Source organism: Cupressus sempervirens, chromosome 10 (assembly GCF_028749045.1).
Source record: "Cupressus sempervirens isolate cs-2001-9-10 chromosome 10, ASM2874904v1, whole genome shotgun sequence".
In the NCBI taxonomy this organism is placed as follows: Eukaryota; Viridiplantae; Streptophyta; class Pinopsida; order Cupressales; family Cupressaceae; genus Cupressus; species Cupressus sempervirens.
The window spans coordinates 744,812,430-744,819,858 of record NC_143127.1 but is presented as its reverse complement, the minus strand read 5'-3'; positions in this window follow the sequence as shown (position 1 = coordinate 744,819,858).

The window sequence follows — 7,429 nt, the reverse complement described above, 5'->3', positions numbered from 1 at the left end:
AAGTGAGAGGATGACCCCAACTGTATACCACATGCTCCTCTGGCTTCCTATCTCTCCATCCAGTTGAACTAAATGCCACAATGTGATCCTAGGCCCACACCTATAGTAGTGTGGGGAAGCCCATGTTCCACCCCTAGTAGCACCTTGCACCCTACTATACTATCTGATGAAGATCCATATGGTGAAGGTGTCCATGCATGATGCCAAGGACATAGAGAGTTCTAAAATTTTTGGTGGCCTTAATATGGTTATAAGTATTTTTACATGCATGTAGCAAAGAGGTACATCCTCATAGAAAATTAAAATAATTTATAATAGTAAAATGAAGAATAAAATAAATTTGCAAGAGGTTTATAGTTGATGATTAATCTACATTTATAGATGAACAATAGCTAGATCCAAATTGTTGGCTTACCCTAAGTAAATAACATAATATTAGAATAGTAAATAAACTTGTAATATACATATATAAATGTTTATCATGACTAATTCAAAAATGAAAGAAGAATTTCTTTCCATATTGAAAATAATATCTAGATTCTAAAATCATGTCATGTTTGGGTATATTTAGATGGAACCCTCGACAAATCAGCTTAAAGTATCATATATAAGTAAAAAGACCATGAAAATCTAACAAGAGATTAAGTGTATTGAATTATTACTATAAACCATCATAAGGATTGTTAGTTAATGGAAGTCCTAGTTTTGAAGTCATTCCCATTCCAAACATGATTAATGACTTAATTTCTTTTGTTAAATTTTAGAGGGTTTTGCAAATGTAATAATATTGCATGTGTAGTATGTATACCATTTTGAAATGGATGCACTTTCCTTTGAAGAAATTTTAGCACCTATTCCATAATTTCTTCCTGTACCATGGATGGACATGTGCTTAGTGTCCCTTTTTCCCTCTTTCCTTCTACTTTCTTGATCTACTTGAGTTTTTTGTGATTCTCATGTGCGCCCCCATGGGACCAAGTTGATCTTGGTCAGACTAGTCAGGGCTGACCTAAGTTGACCTTGACTAGGACAAGGTAAACCTTAACCCTAGGGTTTGTGGGGCCTAGAGTCCAAAGATCCTTGGAAATTTATTTATGATGAAGGGTGCTCCCCTTAATACCATAACCATAATAGAAACAAAGAAAGAATAACAAATGCAAGAATAGAATGTGGACTTCTTATTTCTGTCACAAATGTGGAATTATAGAATTTTTAAGAACAATATACTAACCCACATGGGAACCTTCATTATAGTAATTTGCAAGACAAGCTACAAACTATCACCTAGAGTTACTCTAGACAATGTTCAAGCCTTTCTTAAATAGGCAATTTTATGCCACCCAGGAAGGTTCTAGATGCTCAAACTTAATGCCTAGGGTTGACAAACCCTGACAATACATATAGAGTTGGTTAAATTCATCTTTGACAAATTATTTTATAAATTTCAGTAGCCCAACTTCTGAAGACCATAACTCTCAAAATATTGCTTTGATTGGCTATTATAACCACTTTTTCGAAATGGCAGCTCATGATATATAGGCTTGAAACATTGCAAGCAACCTTTTGTTGAGTTTTTAGACCTCATCTAGGAACTCTAAAGCCTCCAATGGTGAGCTTGAAGATTTTTCTTCAAAAATTTCCATCAAAAATTCGCAATAACTTTTCTAAAACTTAAGCTAAAGCAATGAGATTTTTTTGGTAAGGTTATAACTCTAAAATGAATCTTCCTATAGAAAATAAGAACATTCTGAGCTCATATGAGAAGCTTAATAAAAATAGCAAGTTCCCATAGATAGTAACTACCCTATCTACTAGTCCTTATTAAAATAAAAAAGATTAAAATGAAAATATTTTTGGGTGATGCAAGATTGCTCTTACACCTAGGATGCTCCTACATTAGACACCTGGGTAATTTGAGAAGTGACCTCATCATGTCTCAGGTGTTGAGAAGAAAAAAAAGATGGTTAACATCCTCCCTTGCTAGCCATGATGAATCCTCTACTAGCCTCCCTTTCAATTTGACTAGATATTCCTCATAAGTTCTATTCCTTGTACTTTTTTGAACATGACTATCTAGTATCTCCTCAATTTCCTTTGTAGCTGAACTAGCTGTTGGAATACTCCACTGTGCTTTTGCAACTTCATCTCCATCACCTCCTTCATAATACTCTATCAAATATGAAGTGTTAAATATTGGTGAAATATTCAATTCAACAAGTGACTCCACTTCATAAGCATTTCCAAAATTATGCCTTTTCACTATCTTGCACGGTCCAAACTTTTTCAACTTGAACTTATTATATTTACCATGTAGTCTCACCACTTCTCTAAAAAACAACTCTACCATATGAACAACATCACTAGTCTTCTTACAAGGAATAAAATGTGCCATCTTTGAAAACTTGTCAACCACCACAAAAATAGAATCATGCCTATGATGTGTCATTGGTAATCTAAGAACAAAATCAATGTTAATATCCTCCCACAACTTCTCTTGTATAGCTAATGGCTAATACAACCTTGTATTCTACTTTACTCCTTTCACCATCTGACATACTCTACAACTTTGTACAAACTTCTTCACATCTTGCTGCAACTATGGCCAGTAATAATTCTCAGCAACCAAAGAAATGATTTTATCTCTTCCAAAATGTCCAATCAATCCTCCACTATGCTTCTCCTTGATGAGATTCTCTCTCATTGAACTTTTGGGAATGCACAACTAGCTTCCTTTGAACAATATACTATCCTAGATCATAAAATCCAACCACTTTGTCTTGTCAAGTGTAACAAGTTCTGTACAAGCCTTCCATGCTTCACCAAAATTAGGATCATCTACATACAAAGTATTGAGTTCCTTGAACCCAACCACCTCTATCTTTATTTCTGCTAGCAAAAGCTTTCTTCTACTAAGAACATCTACAACTCTATTAGACTTCCTACTCCTATTTTTAAAAATAAATGTATAACTCTATAAAAACTCAATCCACTTCAAATGCCTTTGGTTCAATTTTCATTGACTATTCAAATATTGCAAAGATTGATGATCAGTATTCAAAACAAACTCCTTAGGAAGAAGATAATGTCTCCACTTCTTCAATTTTTGAACTATAACATAAAGTTTCTGATCATAAACAAAATATTTTCTTTTTGAGTCATTCAATTTCGCATTGAAATAAGCAATAATTCTACCTTCTAGGCTCAAAGTAGCTCCTACTACAATACCACTAGCATCATAGTCTACTTGAAACACATTGTTAAAATTAGGAAGTGCTAAAATAGGCTACTCAATAAGTTTCCATTTCAACAGATTAAAACTTCTATATGCTCCTACAACCCACTTAAATTCTTTCCTATCCCCCCTTATTGTTTCAGTCAAGGGTCCATAAATACTACTAAAACCTTGTATGAACTTTTTGTAAAAACTAGCTAGCCCATGAAATAATCTTATCCCAGTCACACTCCTTGGAGTAGGCCATTCAAGGATAGCCTTCACTTTCTCTGGGTCCATTTTCAGACCTTTTGTTAAGACTACAAATCTCAAGTTGACCAACTCCTTTACAAAACTATACTTCTTCAGGTTTATTAGCAAATTTTCTCCTGTCAACTTATCAAACACTTTTGTGGATATGGGTCAAATGCCCTTCCAATGTCTTACCAAAGATCAATATATCATCTAGGCAAACAATGACAAAATTACCCAAAAACTCCTTCAGTACCTCATTCATGAGTTGCATGAAAGTGCTCTATGCATTTGTTAACCCAAAAGGCATGACTAACCACTCATACAATCCTTCCCTTGTCTTGAAAGCAGTCTTCATCTCATCACCTTCTCTGATACAAAGTTGATGGTACCCACTCTTTAGATCTTTCTTTGTGAAATACTTAGCCCCACTTAAACAATCCATAATATCATCCATCCTTGGCAATGGAAATCGGTACTTGATTGTTATCTTGTTGATAGCGTAAGAATATGTGCACATCCTCCATTCTCCATTCTTCTTTGGTGCTAATATGGCTAGTACATCACATGGACTCAAACTCTCTTGAATCAACCCCTTTTGCAACAACTCATGAACTTTTCTATTCAACTCTTTACCTTATGCTAGTGTCATTCTATATGTTTCCTTGTTTAGCAAAATGGCTCTTGGAACCAAATGCATTTGGTAGCTGATCTTCCTCATTGGGGGCAATCCATCAAGTACATTATCTAATACAATATAAAAAAACTCTCCCAACATATCTGTAACTTCTATAGGTATCTCCTCTCTTTATTCTTTACTATTTGGAATTATAGCAAAACACACATGCTCATGCTTCATACCTTTGAGAAACTCTTTTCCATCAACAAAACATATTCTTGCAGCACTACATGCCTTTTCTTCTTTATCCTTCAATGATTTCAACTTATGTTTCACTCCATCCTTAGTCAAAGTGTAGGTATTTGCTTGCCCATCATGTACAATGTGCTTGTCAAACTACCACTACCTACCCAACAACATATGGCATATGTCCATAGGTATGATGCCACATTGTACCTCATCCTAGTAGCTTCTAATCTTGAACTTCATGGAGCACTACTCATTGACCATGAACTTCTGGTCATCTTGCACCCAAGAAATATGATATGGATGTGGGTGTTTCCATCCCTTCAACTTCAACTTGGTGACCATAATTTTTGAGACTAGATTGTTAGTACTTCCACTATCAATGATCGCATCACAACACTTATCTTCATATCTACACCTTGTGAAAAACAAGATCCTTCTTTGATTAGGTTCATCCTCACCACTCAGTAGGACTTTTCTATTAACTAGGACATCTCCTCTTTTAGGGATCTGGCATCTTCATCAACATGTGCAACTCTAGCCTAGCCTTATGTTCTTTGATTTGTCCTTCCTTGGCACTAGGTACATTCAAATGCTCTATGTCCTTCTTCTTTGCAGTGAAAACATTTCCCACGAAAACCTCCTCTTCTAGATCCTTGTCCTCTTCATCTTCCTTTTTGATATCTATTGTTCTAATCATGGGAATGATTGGAATTGTTTCCCCTCTAGTTTTGACTACTACTTCCAGCCTCATCCTTATTCTTCTAATCATTATTATGACCTCCATAAGATCATCCTCCAAATCTTTGATCGTGACCTCTTTCACTATTCTTGTTGTCAAACTTCTCACTCAATTTGTCCTCAAATTTTAGCGCAAACTGGTATGCCTCCTCAATACTATTCATTTGAACTAGACTTAGCTCATCTTGAATGCTTGGCCTTAACCCATTAAGATAATAGGTGACTTTCTCCTTATCAACTTCTGCATGGCTGGTTGTAATGAGAACTCAGTAGAACTCTTCGGTATACTCTTGAATAGGTTTTCTTGCTTGCTTCAACCCTTGCATCTTCTTAAATAGATCAAGCTCATAATACATGGGAATGAATTGTCACTTTAGTTTAGCTATCATTTGATCCCATTTAATGATTTTTTTCTTTCCCTTCCTATTTCACTCCAACTAAACCTCTTGCCACTAGATCTTTGCATGTCCCTTCAATTTTTCCTTTGTAAACTTGACCTTATTAGGATCCTCAATATCTTCATACTCAAAGTACTCCTCCAATTCATTAATCCAATAAATTAGCTCCTCTAGGTTAAGATTTTCTAAAAATGTGAGAACCTCAAACTTAGGTCTTTTTCCTATCTTGGAGATGGCCCTAAAAAGCCTTTCTTCCTTTAGGTTTAGACCTACCTTTGGTTTAAATTTTATTCTACTTCATCCTCATCCTTGCTTTTATCTCTTATGGGAAGATTCATTCCTCTACACATTTTTTCTTCCAATGCATGCATTTGTCTTTGGAGGGCTCAAAAAACCTTAGTTGTAACACCTACAACTCTTCTACCATGCTCTCTTTGTGGAGGCATTTTTGCAATTTTACGAAAACCCTAGTGTAAACTACCTCACAATCAGTGATCTATATACACACATAGCTGAAATGGCAGTCCTAGTGCAAATTGCCTCACAATTGTCCATCTATCCACACACTCAAGAACTCTAGCTCTGACACCACTTGATGAAGGGTTCTCCCCTTAATACCATAACCATAATAGAAACATAGAAACAACAACAAATGTGAGAACAAAGTATGGAATTCTTATTTACACTACAAATTTAGAATTATAGAATTCACAATTACAATATGCTAACCCACATGGGAACCTTCAGTATAGCAATCTGCAGGACAAGCTGCAAACTATCACCTAGAGTTACTATAGACAATGTTTGGGCCTTTCTTAAATAGGCAAATTTATGCTGCTCAAGAAGGTTCTAGGTTGTCAAACTTAATACTTAGGGCTGACAGACCCTAACAATACATATAGAGTCAATTAAATACATCTTTGACAAATTATTTTAGAAATTTTAGTAGCCCAACTTTTGAAGGCCATAACTCTCGAACTCTTGCTCCAATTGACTATTATAACTACTTTTAGGAAATGCTAGCTCCTAATCTACAAAGTTAGAACATTGCAAGCACCCTTTAGTTGAGTTTTTGGACCTCAACTAGGCACTCTAAGGCCTCTAAAGGTGAGCCTAAATATTTTTCTATAACTTTTCCACCAAAAATCCACAATAACTTCTTTGATACTTAAGCTAGAGCAATGAAGTCATTAAATAAATTAAAATTAAAGTCATTAAATAAAATTAAGTCATTAAATAAAATTAAAGTCATTAAATAAAATTAAGTCATTAAATAAAATAAAGTCATTAAATAAGTGGAGGATAAGAAAAAATTAAATTAATTTCTTATAAAGTCATTAAATAAATTAAAATTAAAGTCATTAAATAAATTAAAATTAAAAGGTGGCTTTATATTTAATTAATTTAATTAATTATTGTATTACAAAGGAGATGCATCTAGAGTGTGTATTAATTATTGGAAAGGTGGAAGCCTCTAGAAGCACAATTAATTATTGCAAGAGAGGAGTTTCTAGAGAGTGCATTAATTATTGGAAGGGGGAAGCTTCTAGCACTTGCAATTAATTAATGTTTTAGTTCTTTCTAGAAGAGTGAAGGAATAGGATAAATAGGGGTGAGAGTCTCATTGTTTAGCATTGGATTATTGTATCAGATTTTTGTGAATGACATTTCATAAGAGCTTGGATGTGTGAATCACACTCTTTTTTGGCAATAGAGGACGTTCATTCTCTGTTGTAACATTCTAGACGTCATTCCCTTAGGGTTTGGCCTTTGGAATACATTGCTTGTACTTGATTTCATCATTTTGGGAATTAATATACTTTCAGTATCGGTTCCATCTTCAGTTTGCATAAAAAATCTATTTTAGTAGTTGGTTCAGCTTTTGGGCATTCCTGGGTGTCCATTACAGTGGTATCAGAGCTATAAGTCCTGCCATCCTGTGGAGGTCTTATAGGGAATTTG